The 18582-nt window shown below is 37.5% G+C and overlaps 1 long non-coding RNA gene across 1 annotated transcript; it reads right to left on the reverse strand.

Annotated features, from left to right (window-relative positions):
* Positions 1 to 4358: 4358 nt before the first annotated feature.
* LOC309652832 lies at positions 4359 to 18115 on the reverse strand. Its single transcript, XR_014258905.1, has 2 exons — positions 15612 to 18115; positions 4359 to 15303 (listed from the first exon to the last, which is right to left on the reverse strand). It is a non-coding gene; the product is annotated as an uncharacterized lncRNA (long non-coding RNA).
* Positions 18116 to 18582: the final 467 nt, after the last annotated feature.

An 18582-nucleotide genomic window follows, 5' to 3' on the forward strand; every position in this document is an offset into this window, starting at 1 on the left:
GGATTTGAAACCAGAATAACAAACATGGCTCTGCTAAGCAAGTAATTTCTGACAGACTTAGAGAAGTGGATCTCAAAGTATGGTTTCCAGACCAGCAGCAGTAGCATCACCTGGAAATTTGTTAGACATAAACATTATTGAGACCCACCTCAGGCTCCCTCTCTCACTACAGGATCACAGGAGATGAATAACCAAGACCAACCTAAGTGACATCTTCTGGTGGTAGGGCCTAGCAACTTGTGTTTTAAAAATCCCACCAGGTCACCCCGACTCAAGCTCATATTTGAGAACCAGTGTATCAATGATGACTTTGTGCCATATTAAAGGGTTTGAACTTTCTGGGGAGAAGGACACCAGCAAATAGCAAAATAGATGATTCCCAACTTTACTCTTCCTCACAGAAATAATAACTAGCAACTATTCATAGACAGAACATCTTTTCGAAGATCCCAGAATATAGGAGTGAGGCTGAAGCACCACCCTGGACCACAAACACTGAGAAAAACCACATTAGAAGCATAAGAGGAATGGTTTCACTTTGACCATATCATCTCTTCCCCAGACCAGTGCAGTGCTGAACTGAGGGGTTCACATTGGGCCTATAGTTTCTCCAGTAGGAAAAGGAGAGTCTAAGGTGGACATCCAGCTTCCTCAAAGTTCTGGAATGCTTCTGGAGATACCCACTTAGGTATTGCCTCACAAAGATCACTGGGGGAATCACCTAGAGATGGAGAAGGGCAGTGGGACTCACAGTGATGAGAATGGATTATGGCAGAGAGAGTTCCTGCTGGTGGCAGCACCCACATGGAGATCTCAACTAGCAGTTCTGCTCATCTACAGAACTAGGCTTATGGTCCCATCTAGCTAGGGATCTCATTCAGCAGTTCTGCCCAGTTTGGGTCCCTAGCTGGGGAACCATCTCAGCCTTGTAGCCCATTCTAAAACTCTGCCTGGACAGGGAAGCAAGTCACTGGCCCCAGCCAACTACTGAGCATAGACTTCACCACCACCAAGCCATGAAGCCCAGAGGTGTGGTGCAGCTGCAAAGCGCATCATATGGCCCACCTGGGTAGGGAAGCAAGTCATCTGCTGACCCATTTGAGAAAGCCTGGATTTGGAGACCGATTCTTCAGAGTTTCAGATACCAATGCAAGTATACAAGTCACATGAAGAATCAGGTAAACATGATACCACCAAAGGAAACAGTAAAGCTTGAATGACGGACCCTAAAGAAATGGAGATTTATGAATTGACAAAGAATTCAGAATAATCCTCTTAAAGAAATTTAGTGACCTACAAGAAAATACAGATAGACAACTAGATAAAATTAGGAAAACAATGCATGAACAAAATGAGAAATTCAACAAAGATATAGAAACCATTAAAAAGGCAAACAAATTCTAGAGCTTAAGAATACCTTGACTGCACTGAAGAATTCAGTAGAGTGCTTCAACAACAATTGTGACCAAGCAGAAGAAAGAGTAAGTGAAATCAAAGACAGGTCATTTGAAATTACCCAGTTAGAGGGGCAAAAATAAAAAAGAATGAAAAAGAGTGAAGACAGCCTACATGAATTATTGGGATATCATTAAAAAAACAATTTACACATTATTGGAGTCTCAGAAGGAAAAGAGAGGAAGAAAGAGCCAGAAAGCTTACTTAAAGAAATAATAGCTGAGAACTTCCCAAATCTGGGGAGATATTTGGACATCCAAGTTCATGAAGTTCATAGGTCCACAAAAAGTTTCAACTCAAGAAGTTCTTCTCCAAGTCACATTATAATAAAACTGTCTAAAATCAATGAGAGAATGAGACTTTTAAAAGCATCAAGAGAAAAAAATCCTCACATACAAGGGAATCCCCCAAAAGACTATCAGTGGATTTCTCAGCAGAAATTTTGTAGGCCAGAAGAGAGTAGGATGATATATTCAAAGTACTGAAAGAAAAAAAAAGCTACCAACCAAAAATATTTTATATGGCAAAAATTTTCCTTTGTAAATAAAGGAGAAATATAGACTTTCGCAGGCAAATAAAAGATGAGGGAGTTCATCACCACTAGACCCACCTTACAAAAAATACTGAAAGATGTTCTTGAAGCTAAAATGAAAGGACACTCTTTGGTAACATGGAAACATATGAAAATATAAGACATGCTGGTAAAGGTAAGTATAGAGTCAAATTCAGAATACACCATTATTGTAATATGGTGGTGTGATAATCACTTACCTGGGGTAAAAAGGCTAAAGGACGAAAGTGTTAAAATAGTATAACTAAATTAATTTGTTAGTGGGTACACTATATAAAAAGTATGAATTAGGATATCAAAATCAAAATGTGGAGGGAGAAGTAAAAGTGTAGAATATTTGTATGCAATTGAAGTTAAGCTGTTATCAGCTTAAAGTAGACTGTTATAACTATAAGATATATTATGTAGGCATCATGGTAATCACAAAGCAAAAACCTACAGTAGATACACAAAAGATAAAGAGAAGGAAATCAAAGCATACCACTATGGAAATCATTAGTTCACCAAAGAAGACAGCAAGGCAGCAAGGAAGAAACAAAAGACCTACAAAACAGCCTGAAAACAATAAGATGGCATCAGTAAGTCCTTACCTATCAATAATTACTTAAGGGGGCTTCCCTGGTGGCACAGTGGTTGAGAATCTGCCTGCCAATGCAGGGGACACGGGTTCGAGCCCTGGTCTGGGAAGATCCCACATGCCGCGGAGCAACTAGGCCCATGAGCCACAACTACTGAGCCTGCGCGTCTGGAGCTGGTGCTCCGCAACAAGAGAGGCCGCGATAGTGAGAGGCCCACGCACCGCGATGAAGAGTGGCCCCCGCTCGCCGCAACTAGAGAAAGCCCTCGTGCAGAAATGAAGACCCAACACAGCCAAAAATAAATATAAAAATAAATAAATAAATAAGAGTACTATAAAAAATAATAAAAAGATAATTACTTAAACTGTAAATGGTTTAACTATCTAATCAAAAGACATAGAGTTGCTGAATGGATAAAAAAAATAAGACCCAACTATATGCTATTTACAAGAGACTCACTTTAGCTTTAAGAACACTCATAAGGTCAAAGTGAATGGGTGGAAGGAAATATTCCACACAAATGGAAACAAAAGAGAGCAAGGATTGCTATACTTATATTTGGCAAAATAGACTTTTAGTCAAAAGCTGTAACAAGAGGAAAGAAAGGTCATAGTATATTGACAAACGGGTCAATTTATCAAAAGAATACAATTGTAAATATATATGCACCCAACATCAGAGTACCAAAATATATTACACAGATACTTACAGACCTGAAGTGAGAAATAGACAACAATACAATAATAGTAGTGCACTTCAATACCCAACTTTGAACGATGGGTTGATCATGCAGACAGAAAACCAATAAAGAAACAGCAGACTTGAACTATATTTTAGACCAACTGGACATTATCAGAACATTCTATCCAACAGCAGCAGAATATACATTTTCAAGGGCACACAGAACATTCTTCAGTATAGAACCTATGTTAGGCCACAAAACAGCTCATAGCAAATTTAAGAAGATTTAAATAATACAGAGTATCTTTTCTGACCACAATGGTGTGAAACTAGATATCAATAACAGGAGCAAAACAAGACAATTCATACATATGTGGAAATTAAATAACACACTACTGAGCAACCAATGGGTCAAAGGAGAAATCAAAGGGGAATTTTTTTAAATCTTAAAACAAATGAAAACAGAAACACAACATACCAAAATGCATGCGATGTAACAAAAGCTGTTCTAAGAGGGAAGGTTATAGTGATAAATTCCTACATAAAATTTAAAAAAAGATTTCAAATAAAATATAATTTTATGTTTTTTTTTTATTTTATAGCTACTTTATTTATTTATTTATTTTTATTTTTGGCTGTGTTGGGTCTTCGGTTCGTGCGAGGGCTTTCTCTAGTTGCGGCAAGCGGGGGACACTCTTCATCGCGGTGCGGGGACCGCTCTTCATCGCGGTGTGCGGGCCTCTCACTATCGCGGCCCCTCCCGTTGCAGGGCACAGGCTCCAGACGTGCAGGCTCAGTAGTTGTGGCTCACGGGCCCAGCTGCTCCGTGGCATGTGGGATCCTCCCAGACCAGGGCTCGAACCCGTGTCCCCTGCATTAGCAGGCAGACTCTCAACCACTGCGCCACCAGAGAAGCCCAATATAATTTTATACCTCAAAGCACTAGACAAAGAAGAACACACAAAGCCCAAGTTACCAGAAGGAAGGAAATAACAAAGATCAGAGCAGTAATAAATGAAATAGAGACCAGAAAAATAATAAAACACATCAATGAAACTGAGTTTTTTTGAAAAAAAAAAAAATTAACGAAATTGAGAAACAGTTAATAGACACAAAAAAGAGGACTCAAACTAATAAAAATATAAATTAAATTGGAGACATTATTATCTGATACCTCAGAAATACAGAGGCTCATAAGAGACTACTAAGATCAATTATATGCTAACAAATTGGAAACCTAGAAGAAATGGACAAATTCCTAGAATCCTCTAACCTACCAAGATTTAATCATAAAGAAATAGAAAATCTGAACAGACCAATAACGAGTTAGGGGATTGAATCAATAATCAAAAACTTACCAACAGAGAAAACCACAGAACCAAATGGCTTCACAGGTGAATTCCACCCAAGATTTAAATAAGAATTAACATCAATCCTTCTCAAACTTTTCTTTAAAAAGTTGAAAAGAAGGGAACACTCCCAAACTCATTTTATGAGGCCAGTATTACCCTGATAGCAAAGCCAGATAAAGACACTATAAAACAAAACAAAACAAAAAAACAACTACAAGCCAATATCTCTGATGAATATGGATTCAAAAATTTTTAACAAAACACTAGCACACCAAATTCAATAGCACATTAAAAGGATCATACAGCATGATCAATTTGGATTTATCCCTGAAATGCAAGGATGGTTAAACACACTAATCAATAAATGTGATACATTAGGAAAATGAAGGCTACCAATCTTATGATCATCACAATAGATGCAGGCAAAGCATTTGACAAAATAAAGTATCCTTTCTGGATAAAATATGCTCAACAAATTGGGTATAGAAGGAACACAGCTCAACACAATAGGCCATGTGTGACACATCCAAAGCTAACATCATACTCAATAATGAAAGATTGAAAGGTTTTCCTTTAAGATTGGAAACAAGGGTAGGGTGCCCTCTCTCACTATTCCTATTCAACATAGTACTGGAGGTCCTAACTGGAGCAATTAGGTAAGAAAAAGAAATAAAGGCATCTACATAGGAAAGTAAGAAGTAAAACTGTCTTTGTTTGCAGATGACATGATCTTATATATAGAAAATCCTAAAGACTCTGCCAAAAAGCTGTCAGAACTAATAAATGAATTCTGTAAAGTTGCAAGATACAAAATCAACATACAAATCAGTTGCATTTCTACACATTAACATTGAACTATCTGAAAACTAAAGAACACAATCCCACTTAGCATCAAAATCAATAGAAATCTTAGAAACAAATTTAACCAAGGAGTTGAAAGATCCATACACTGAGAACTATGAGACATTGATTAAATAAAATGAAGAAGACACAAATAAATTGAAAGACCTCATGTTCATGGTTGGGAAGAATTAATATTTTTTAAATGTTAATACTACCCAAAGCCACCTATAGATTCAATGCAGTCCCTATCATGATTCCAATGTCATTTTCCACAGAAATGGGAAAATAATCCTAAAATCCATGTGTAATCACAAAAGATCATGAATGGCCAAAGCACTTCTGAGAAAGAAGAACAAAGGTGGAAGCATCACACTCTCTGATTTCAAACTACATTACAAAGCTATTATAATAAAAACAATATGGCACTGGCATAAAAACAAACACATAGAGCAGTGGAACAGAATCAAGAGTGCAGAAATAAGCAGGCATATACTGTCAGCTAATTGACAAGTGAGCCAAGAATACTCACGGGAGAAAGGATTATGTTTAATAAATTATATTGTGAAAACTTGATAGCCACATGCAAATGAATAAAATTAGATCCCTATCTTACACCACTCACAAAAATTAAACTGAAATGGATTAAAGACCTATTAGACCTGATCCTGTAAAACTCCTATAAGAAAACATAGGGGAAAAGCCTACATCAAACTAAAAAGTTTCTATACAGTAAAAGAAACAATCCTACAAAAATGCAACCTAAAGAATGGAAGAAAATATTTGCATACTATATATCTGATAAAGGGCTAATATCCAAAATATGTAAGGAACTCAGACAACTCAATAGCAAAAAAGCATTCATTAAAAAGTAGACAAATGGGGATATATGTATACATGTGGCTGATTCATTTTGCTGTACAGCAGAAACTAACACAACATTGTAAAGCAACTATACCCCAATAAAAAAAATAAAGAATAAAAAAATTTTAAAAAGGGGACAAATGATCTGAATAGACGTTTTTCCAAAGAAGACATACAAATGGCATTAAAAGAAGTTCCAATCACTAATCACAGTGGAAATGCAAATTTAAACTATAATAGGATATCACTTCACACCTGTTAGCATGGCTGTTATCAAAACAATAAAAGATAGCAAGTGTTGGTGAGAATGTGAAGAAAGGGGAACCTTGTGCACTGTTGGTTTGAATGTAAATTGGTGCAGCCACTATGGAAAACAGTATGGCGTTTCATCAAAAATTTAAAAATAGAATTACCATGCAATCCAGCAATCTCACTTCTGGCCATATACCCAAAAGACTTGAAATCAGAATCCTATCCACTCATTTCTGAAACTTAAGGCAGTAAGAACTTGACCATAGAATGTTTACTAGGGGTATTGTGATAATCATTCACAATACAGTATATATAAATCAAACCACCATGCTGTATACATTAAACTTATACAGTGATGTCAATTATTTCTCAATAAAACTGGAAAAAAGAATAATGTTGTATCAAATGGCTGTAAAATTTTTTAAAATATTAAGTAGTATGCAGAAATACTTTATTCAATATTTTTGGTTTAGCTCAGTCAAAATTACTAAATTTTATGTATATGCAGTAGGTCAGACAAGATCCTACACAACCATCATTCCAACTTTGTTTTGATACACCTGGTCTAATAAAAGGACATTAGCATGTTGTTGGGTGTATTAAAAATTTCAGTGTTTTGTTTTAAGTTGTGCATCTTAGGGTGTCTGTGAATTTTCATGTGCCTGACCACTGCTAATACTTTTCATTTATTGAAGGCATGAGATGCCTTACAAATGTAGGCTCTGCCCCATACATTAACAGAAAGGGAAGAATAATTTTTAAAACAATGGTTGGTATTAAAAATTGACAATTTTTATTTCAAGTATGAGAAACTGCCAGTAAAATTAAAATGGTTTTCCTCCTTTAGAAAATAAATATAAAGCACAAAAATTGGTATAAACTGTAACCCTTATAGTTTTTCTCAAACAGTAGTTTGTGTCATTTATTTTACAGTGAATAATACAATTGTTTTGACCCATTTTAATATTGAGACACTGATTCAGCTGTCAACACCTTAAATCAATCAGAAATTTGTTCTTATCACCAATAGGAAATAAAAGTCCAAGTAAAAACACAAACAAGAACTTTAAAAAAAACCCTCTGGGAACTAAGACGTCCTTTTCCAAATACTGAAGATTCAGTCTTTCTAGTTCATATAAAATATAAATGAACTTTACATAGAATGTACATTTCCAGGTCTGAATTACTTCTTGGTACACATCATTTATGTCTTTCAAAATGAAGCTAGTTATTTTGGAGATTAGGTATAATCCTTTAAAAGTATATTTGTCATTATGATTAAAAACAGGAATAAATATAAGTAAATAACTGATCCAATAAAGGAACATAATTAGTTCTAATCTAATAGCTCAAACAAGAAGTGATCATTAATTGTCTTCAGTATCTGCTATGTCAAATTTGTACCAATATTTATCAGTTTTCAAATTACTAACAAACTGTATAAAGCCTGCCTAAAATACTTTTGAATCATTACTAGCCAAGTGACCATTGCTTCTACATTTTCTTTTTTTTTTTTTAAGTTTCAAACCTCAATATTTGCTTCTTCATTTTCTTATATAAGAAATCGGTGCTTTGTAAAGAACTCTACTGTATTGATTTCAGATTAGGGGATGTGAACTGCTTACATTGTGTTCTGCTGTCAGGTTTTAACAGACATATCATTTTGTACTATATCATGTGTCACAGATCACAGATGTACTTAAAATAAATCAAGCTGTTCTATGTCACTATAATATGCACACCCAAATCCAGCAAATGATCAATTAGGAAGACTGACTGAATTGATTGAAAGTAAAGCCTAACTAGACCTTGTAAATCATACAATATGACATTTAAAATTTAGATAGCATTTATTATTTTTCACTTCAAGACTATTTAGGTGATCTATCTATCTATCTATCTGAAATCTGTGAGCACTACGTAGACATTAAATTCATTTGGAAGACTTAATTCTCTATTGACAGTTCCATATTTACAACTGTAGTGGTTTTCAGTTTATTAATATTTTAGTTAGTCACATTTTGACACTAGTCAATCTGAATTCTCCTGAGTATTCCATGTGATAATTCCTTGCATTTATATAGCACTTTATGTTTCTCAAAACACTTTCAAGTACATTATCCCATTTGATCATCTCAACACCTTGTAATGTAGGGTAGTGTCATAATTATTTATATAAGAAGAAACCGAGACCCCTATTGTTCACTCAACTGGGATCAGAATCCTGGACTCTTGACTCCTGGTTTAGTGCTCTCTTCTTCACTAGGCACTGCCTTCCTTTATTGATTTCTAAAACACCTTATCTTCTTACATATGTAGCTCATTTTATGTAAAGTTATACAACTTTATACTTACTAGAGTTATACAAGTCAATTATATATATCTTAAGTCTGTATCTTATATCAGTTATATGTATATATCTCCAACCATTTATACAGGATCTGATGCTTTACTATCCCCTGCACACAGTAAGTACTGCAAAAACTTTTCATTGCCTTGGAAATCTCTATTTTCCTACTAATAATGACTAACATGGAATAAAGGTCCTAAATGTCCTAATATTAGCCTTAGCCTCAGTGCCAGATGTTTCAGCTTATAATTTGTCCTAATTCTAGATATTTAAACCACAGTGTTAACTATGTACCCTGATTTATCAGTAAGAATTAGTGGACTGCTATGTCTATAAAAAATAACCTATTTTTTAATACAAGTTTCAACAATAAGGGTATATTTACTACCTTCAAATGCCTAAGTACATTATTATTTAGTCATGTAGCATAGAACTAATAAGAACACAAGGGGAATAGCTGGCATCTTATAATTGTAGATACGGAATGCATGTGCCTTTTGCAACACAATGACAAGTACAATATTGATTTATATTTGTTATCCGAATGGCTAGACACCATGGTAAAATAGTTATGATTTGTCACTCCATAGCATTATTCTTCTTAGCATTGCTAAGTGCCTTGATGTAAAAGTGTGTTTCAAAAGTAGCAGTAGTGATGCAACTTAGAATATTCTTAAGTACTGAATTCATTAATTTTTCTCTACTTAGAGCATTAAGACATCTCTGTAAGATTGAGTGACTGTAACTAAGTACATGCATCTGGTAGTGACATTTTCTCTGCCCTTGAGGAAATAATTAGTATGTATAGGGCAATGTGTAAATTTGTTAAGTATTTGTTAAGTATACACATCCACATCTTTGTGGATGTGTATAAATAACAAGTATTGCACTAATGGAGACTACTGTCCACTAACAGTGGCATCAGGATGTAATATTGACCATAAGAGCCCCCCAGGCATTTCAGTATTCTTGAACTAACCAATGTGATTACCCATGGAGCTATTGAAACCCTCTGGAAACTTTTTATTTCTAGGTTTCATTCCAAACTTTTCTGGAGGGGTAAGTGAGTTTAGACAGCTGAGTGAGAGCTTTGCACTGGAAGGAAGAGGGGTTATTTTCAAATGTTCTCCCAGGAGGCCAGTATTGAAGCTGAGATCTCAGAATATGATGTATTTGCAATTATGCTGATAGAAACTCAAACGCCAGATGTGCCCCAATAATCTACAACACAGAGTTAATAATATTCCATGGAAGCCACGAAGCACAAAGATGTCATATTATCCATTTGCAGTGTTAACAAGCTCCCAAGCAATTTTAAATACAATGTGATTCGGAGTGACATCTAACATTCTACAAATATTGAAACCTCTGAATTTGTGGAGTTGCCCTATTCTAGAGAACTGAGTTGCTAGTACAGATTAGACAACTAGGACTGATAGAAATAACGATTCAAGTAACAATGCAAATAACGGGCTGAGCCCATGGGGGAAATGCAGACACACCTGCACCTCTGCAAAGTATTTGCTCTGTGAGAGCCGGAAATTGCCTTTGGTGACAGAACACTCCATGCTGCTTGCTCAGCTTCATTGTTGAGGCTTCTGCCTTGGCAGAGGAGAAGTGGGATGCTGGGTTTGGTGAGTTTTGGGATTTAGCACACACCAAAAGAACAAAACTGTTTCATTCGGTTCAGGCGGCTTTTACTATTCAGCATCTTGTAAACATTGAATCTGTAATAAGACCAAATGGAACGATTCCTGCCATCCTAGAAAGTCTCCTTTCTTCTTCCCCATCAACTCCCACCAGGGTCCACTTTGAGGGGAGGATTTCCTAAAATATATGTAAAATTATTAGACATGGTGTGTGGGATGCTGGGGGGAAGCAATTCTGTCCCAGTAACCTCTTTAAATCAAATATCTTTTAGCCACACTGCTAATAAGTAATTCTGTTCAATTATTATATACTCAACACTGTTTTAGGCACTATAGGGGATATAAAATGTGAGAGAAATGGATCTGTCCTTTAGTAAGAGGAAGCTCACTGGAAACCAACATAGATCCATATGGTAAGAATTCTAGAGGTCTATTTGAGATGATTTTCACAGTTAAGGTGGGTATCAGTTATACATGCTTTAATCACATGAGATAATTTCTTAAGATAAATCTCTATTTCTGTCTCTTTCTGTCTATATATTTATATGTAGAGGTACATGTGTGTGTATGTTATGGAGTTTCTGGTATTGGTTTTCTAATCTGATTAGATTTTAAGGCACTAGTGATTATTTTCACTGGTGAAGAGGACATTGGACACCGATAGTGCAAAATGTCACCAATCTTAATCAAATACTTATAAAAAGTAAAGTTCTGGGTGACCATGTATTTTATACCTTAAAACATTGTTGTCAGACTAAAGAGTATGATGAGATTGGCTTGTTGCTGCTGACTGCATTGGAAGAAGTGAGGGGGGAAAAAAGGGTGAGCTCAGGGCTTCTGTTCTCAGTTCAAGTTCTACATAAATTACCTGAAAATTTCTATGACTTCCTTTAAATAAATACTTATCTCCTATAGTGGCAGGTCTGCGATTGCTGAAAACCAAATACAGACTCTCATCCTGTTAGTGGATGAATGGCATGATATGTATTCCCAGACGTATAAGGTCTCTTCTGTTAAAGTAAGGACATTAATTTGGAATGATTGGAATCATGAAAATTGGAATAGGAGCCTATGGGCAGATTCCAATGAAAGGAGGATATTGAACCTCCAAATTCTGATGAGTTGTCTTGGCCAGCTCTTCTACCCCTGTCTGAGAAGTTTAACCCTGGTTTGCCTAAGGAATTTGTAATGGCCTCCCCTGAGGTAGTTACCTTGTAAGATACTGCAGATTCTCTTCAGGACCTATCCCAAATGCCCTTCTTTGCTTCTAGACCTATAACTAGACACAAGTCCCAGCAGACCCTGAAGGGTGAGGTATGAGGTGTGACCCATGGGGAGGTGCACTATATTCCAAAAGAAGGGCATTATTTTTCCAGTTAATCCAGACAGAAATCTGGAGAACATGTGTGGGAATGGATATTAAGGATTTGGGATAATGGTGGTGGAACATAAAGTTGGATCAGGCTGAGTTTATTAATATTGGCCCACTAAGAAGGATATATTCAATGTTGCAGCTCAAGGGGATAGAGGTCACTAACAATTCTATTGGTTGGATGGCTGCACAATGCATCAAAAAGTGCCTACACTAAATGAAATTGAAATGTCAGAGCTTCCTTGATATACTGTAGAGGAAGGTATACAAAGGCTCAGAGACATTCGAATGTTAAAGTGGATTTATTATGTAAAATCTGCTTACCCACCCCAGGAGGGTCCAGCAGACACACCTTTTGCCACAAGCACAAAATAAATTTGTGAGGGAGCCTCAGAATTATTGAAGACCTCTGTGGTTGCTCTTCTCTGTAAGCCAGAAAATACAGTGGAAACATCTGCCACTAAACTGGGATCTTTCAATGCAATGGGGATAATTGGATTCTGGGGTGGCAGGGGGCCAAGTGGCATCACATAATTGTCAAAAGCAAAGTTGGCATGGTTACTGTAGTTGATAGTAGAGTCAAAGCAGTAATAGAATAGTCTGACCTATGGTATTGGCTAGTTGATCATGATGTTTATAGAAGAGAAATAGATAGGCAGTCTACTAAGTTCTTTCTTGATCTATATAAGCAGAAAAAATATACATCAAGTGAATAGGAGTCTAACATGAATCGTCAAAACAGAGATTCATAGTTCCTCAGTCAATTCTGAGACTTGAGCCAGTGAACAGACATAGAACCCCTTGAATGAAGGGGATGCTGGGTCCTCTTGAAAGAAGACCCCAGTACACTACCATAAAGTTATATTTAATTTTTCTCCCAGCTTTCCCCAAAAGGGACTTACAGCCATTTACCAGGGTGACAGTGCACTGAGAAAAAGAAAATAATCTGACTTTTAAGGGATTAATGTACACTGGCTCTGAACTGATACTAATTCCAGGAGACTCAAAATATCTTTATGGTCCACCAGTCAAATGAAGAGTTTATATGGGTCAGGTACTCAGCGGAGCATCAACTCAGGTCCATCACACATTGGGCCCAGTGGGTCCCCAAACTGATCCTTTGGTTCCTCAGTTCTAGAATGCATAAAGGAATAAAAATACTCAACAACTAGCAGAGTATCCATTATTAGTTGCCTGACATGTAGAGTGAGGGTTATTATGGTAGGAGAGGCCAAATGGAAGTCACTAGAGGTTTCTCTACCTAGGAAAATGGAAAATAAAAGCAGTACCACATTCCAGGAGGGATTGCAGAGATCTCTGCCACCATCAAAGACTTGAAGGATGCTGGGATGGAGATTCTCACCACATCCCATTCAACTCACCTATTTGGCCTGTGCAGAAAATGGGTAGATCTTGGAGAATGACAGTGGATTATCATAAACTTACTCAGGTGGTGACTCCAATTGCAGTTGCTGTACCAGATGTGATTTTATTGTTTGAGCAAATTAACACATACTTTGGCACCTGGTATGTAGCTACTGAATTGATCTGGTAAATGCTTTTTTTTCCTACACCTGTTAATAAAGGCCACCAGAAGCAATTGGCTTTCAACTGACAAGGCCAGTAATATACTTCCATTGTTCTGCTTCAGGAGTGTATCAACCCTCCAGCTCAGTGTCATCACAGAAACGATGGACACTTGATCTCCTTTCCCTTCCACAAGACATTACAACTAAAAAGAGGCATAACTCCTAGTGGGTCTCTTTGGATATTTGAGGCAACATATTCCTCACTGGGGTGGCTCATTTACCAAGTTCCATGAAATCTCATGGCTTTCAGTGGGGCCAAGAACAATAGCTGGCTTTCCAACAGGTCCAGGCTGTCATGAAAACTACTCTGCCGCTTGGGCTGTATGATCCAGAAGATCCAGTGGTGCTTGAAGTGTCAGTGGCAGGACTTGCTCCATTGTCAGTGAATCGTTGAGTAGATTCTTAGGATTTTGGAGCAAAGTCCTGTCATCTTCTGTGGATAACTACCCTTTCTTTGAGAAATAGCTTTTGGCTTGCTACTGGGTCTTTGTAGAGACTGAATGGTTGGCCATGGGCCACCAAGTTATCATGCTATCTGAGTTGCCCATCATGAACTAGGTGTTGTATGAGCCACTAAGCCAGCAGCACTCCATCATCAAATGGAAGTGAAATATACAAGACCAGGATTGAACAGGATGTGAAGGCACAATTAATTGTATAACAAAGTGACCCTAATGCATATGGCCCCTTCTCCTGCTATATATCCTTCTTTCACCCAGCCTGTACCTGTGTCCTCATGGAGAGTTCCCTGTAATTAGTTGACTGAGTAAGAGAAAACTCAGGCCTGATTTACAGATGGTTTTTTTATGACATGAAGGCACCATCTGAAAGTAGACAGATACAGCAGTACAGCACCTTTCTGAGACATCCCTGAAGGACATTGATGAAGGGAAATCCTCCCAGTGGGCAGAACTTTGAGATGTGCACCTGGTTTTTAATTTTCAAGGAAGGAGAAATTGCCAGAAGCATGAGTATATACCAGTTTATGGGCTATGGACAACGGTTTCCCTGGATGGTTAGGGACTTGAAGAAACATGATTGGAAAATTGGTAACAAGGAGGTGTAGGGTAGTGATATGTGGATAGACTTTTGTGAATGTGCAAAACAACAATAATAAGAACATGAAGATATATGTGTGTTCCATGTGAGTGCTACTAATGAGTGACTTCAGCAGAAGAGGATTTTAATAATCAAGTGGGTAGGATGACACATTCTAAGGATAGCAGTCAGACTCTTTCCCCAGCTTCCTTTGTCATTATCTAATGAGCCTGTAACAATGGTAATAATGGCAGGGGTGGAGATTAGCATGGGCTCACAACATGTACTTCAACTCACCAAGGTCGACCGACCTGACTACAGCCACTGCTGAGTTCCCAATTTGCCAGCAGTAGAGGCCAACACTGAGTCTCCAATATGGACCCTTCAGGGTGATCAGACAGCTGCCTGATGGCAAGTTGATTACATTGGGCCACCTCTATCATGGAAGAGGAGGTGCCTGATCCTCACTAGAATAAACACTCTGTATATGGATTTGCCTTCCCTGCATGTAGTGCTTCTGCAAAAACTGTCAGATGTGTACTTGATGGTGCCTTGTGCACAATCATGGTATTCCAAACAACATTACTTTTGATCAAGGAAGCAACTTCAGAGTAGATGAATTGCAACAATGGATCCATCATCATGAAATTCACTGGTCTTACCATGGTTCTCACCATCCTGAAGCAGCTGGCTTGATAGAATGGTGGAATGCCTTTTTTTTTTTTTTTTTTAATGTATTTATTTATTTTTGGCTGTGTTGGGTCTTCGTTTCTGTGCGAGGGCTTTCTCCAGTTGCGGCGAGTGGGGGCCACTCTTCATCGCGGTGCGCGGGCCTCTCACTGTCGTGGCCTCTCTTGTTGCGGAGCACAGGCTCCAGACGCGCAGGCTCAGTAGTTGTGGCTCACGGGCTTAGTTGCTCCGTGGCATGTGGGATCCTCCCAGACCAGGGCTTGAACCCGTGTCCCCTGCATTTGCAGGCAGATTCTCAACCACTGCGCCACCAGGGAAGCCCTGGAATGCCTTTTGAAAACTCAGTTACAGTATCAGCTAGGTGGAAATATTTTGTAGGTCTGGGGTAAAGTTCTTCAGGTGGCTCTATATGCTTTGAATTAGTATCCAGTATATGGTGCAGTTTCTCCCATAGCCAGGATGTATACATTAAAAATGTGCAGCTTTTTGTTTTTCAATTATACTGTAATAAGTTGTTTTCTTAAAAAAGAAATGAGTGATGGCACCCAGGGTGAGGGTAAGCGGAAACGTACAAGATATGGATTCTTTTTCCTTGCTGATACTGATTTAAATTATTTGTTTTGAAGTATTTCATGGATGTTTAGTGTATATTAAACAAAGATGTTGGAAAGCACAGGAAAAGGGTAGAGGAATAATGCATCAGTGAAGAAGACAATACAATATAACCAATGGACAGTTCTTGAGACCTAGAGATGGAAAAAGTTGTTATATGGAATGACAAAAAATAACTTCATTTCTTGTGCAAACTGTCCAATTGGTTGTGGCTTCTTGGGTTGTAAAGGGTTATTTCAGCACATCTGGGTTCAGCAAAGCATAATAGCATGATGAATTAGACATATTTGTTTAGTGTCATGTTTCTGCTAATCCCAATTACAGCTAGCCTGCCTTTTTTCCCTTTTCTTTTTTTTTTAACAAATTTTTTGAAGTATAATTGCTTTACAATGGTGTGTTAGTTTCTGCTTTATAACAAAGTGAATTAGCTATACGTATATCCCCATATCTCCTCCCTCTTGTGTCTCCCTCCCACCCTCCCTATCCCACCCCTCTAGGTGGTCACAAAGCACCGAGCTGATCTCCCTGTGCTATGTGGCTGCTTCCCACTAGCTATCTATTTTACATGTGGTAGTGTATATATGTCCATGCCACTCTCTCACTTCATTCCAGCTTGCCCTTCCCCCTCCGTGTGTCCTCAAGTCCATTCTCTACATCTGCGTCTTTATTCCTGTCCTGCCCCTAGGTTCTTTAGAACCATTTGCGTTTGATTCCATATATATGTGTTAGCGTATGGTATTTGTTTTTCTGTTTCTGACTTACTTCACTCTGTATGACAGACTCTAGGTCCATCCACCTCACTACTAATAACTCAATTTCGTTTCTTTTTGTGTCTGAGTAATATTCCATTGTATATATGTGTCATATCTTCTTTATCCATTCATCTGTCAATGGACACTTAGGTTGCTTCCATGTCCTGGCTATTGTAAATAGAGCTGCAGTGAACATTGTGGTACATGTCTCTTTATGAATTATGGATTTCTCAGGGTATACGCCCAGGAGTGGGATTGCTGGGTCGTATGTTAGTTCTATTTTTAGTTCCTTGAGGAACCTCGATACTGTTCTCCATAGTGGCTGTATCAATTTACATTCCCACCAACAGTGCAAAAGGGTTCCCTTTTCTCCATACACTCTCCAGCATTTACTGTTTGTAGATTTTTTGATGATGGCCATTCTGACTGGTGTGAGATGATATCTCATTGTAGTTTTGATTTGCATTTCTCTAATGATTAGTGATGTTCAGCATCTTTTCTTGTGTTTGTTGGCAATCTGTATATCTTCTTTGGAGAAATGTCTATTTAGGTCTTCTGCCCATTTTTGGATTGGGTTGTTTGTTTTCTTGATATTGAGCTGCATGAGCTGCTTGTATATTTTGGAGATTAATCCTTTGTCAGTTGCTTCATTTGCAAATATTTTCCCCCATTCTGAGGGTTGTCTTTTCGTCTTGTTTATGTTTTCCTTTGCTGTGCAAAACCTTTTAAGTTTCATTAGGTCCCATTTGTTTATTTTTGTTTTTCTTTCCATTTCTCTAGGAGGTGGGTCAAAAAGGATCTTGCTGTGATTTATGTCATAGAGTGTTCTGCCTATGTTTTCCTCTAAGAGTTTGATAGTGTCTGGCCTTATATTTAGGTCTTTAATCCATTTTGAGTTTATTTTTGTGTATGGTGTTAGGGAGTGTTCTAATTTCATTCTTTTACATGTAGCTGTCCAGTTTTCCCAGCACCACTTATTGAAGAGGCTGTCTTTTCTCCACTGTATATTCTTGCCTCCATTGTCAAAAATAAGGTGACCATATGTGTGTGGGTGTATCTCTCGGCTTTCTATCCTGTTCCATTGATCTATATTTCTGTTTTTGTGCCAGTACCATACCGTCTTGATTATTGTAGCTTTGTAGTATAGTCTGAAGTAAGGGAGCCTGATTCCTCCAGCTCCGTTTTTCTTTCTCAAGATTGCTTTGGCTATTCGGGGTCTTTTGTGTCTCCATACAAATTGTGAAATTTTTTGTTCTAGTTCTGTGAAAAATGCCATTGGTAGTTTGATAGGGATTGCATTGAATCTGTAGATTGCTTTGGGTAGTATAGTCATTTTCACAATGTTGATTCTTCCAATCCAAGAACATGGTATATCTCTCCATCTGTTTGTATCATCTTTAATTTCTTTCATCAGTGTCTTATAGTTTTCTGCATACAGGTCTTTTGTCTCCTTAGGTATGTTTATTCCTAGGTATTTTATTCTTTTTGTCACAGTGGGACATGGGAGTGCTTCCTTAATTCTCTTTCAGATTTTTCATCATTAGTGTATAGGAATGAAAGATTTCTGTGCATTAACTTTGTATCCTGCTACTTTACCAAATTCATTGATTAGCTCTAGTAGTTTTCTGGTAGAGTCTTTAGGATTCTCTATGTATTATATCATGTCATCTGCAAACAGTGACAGCTTTACTTCTTCTTTTCTGATTTGGATTCCTTTTGTTTCTTTTTCTTCTCTGATTGCTGTGGCTAACACTTCCAAAACTATGTTGAATAATAGTGGTGAGAGTGGGCAACCTTGTCTTGTTCCTGATCTTAGTGGAAATGGTTTCAGTTTTTCACCATTGAGAATGATGTTGGCTGTGGTTATGTCATATATGGCCTTTATTACGTTAAGGTAAGTTCCCTCTATGCCTACTTTCAGGAGGGGTTTTATCATA

This window comes from Balaenoptera physalus (assembly GCF_965194825.1).
Source record: "Balaenoptera physalus genome assembly, chromosome: X".
In the NCBI taxonomy this organism is placed as follows: Eukaryota; Metazoa; Chordata; class Mammalia; order Artiodactyla; family Balaenopteridae; genus Balaenoptera; species Balaenoptera physalus.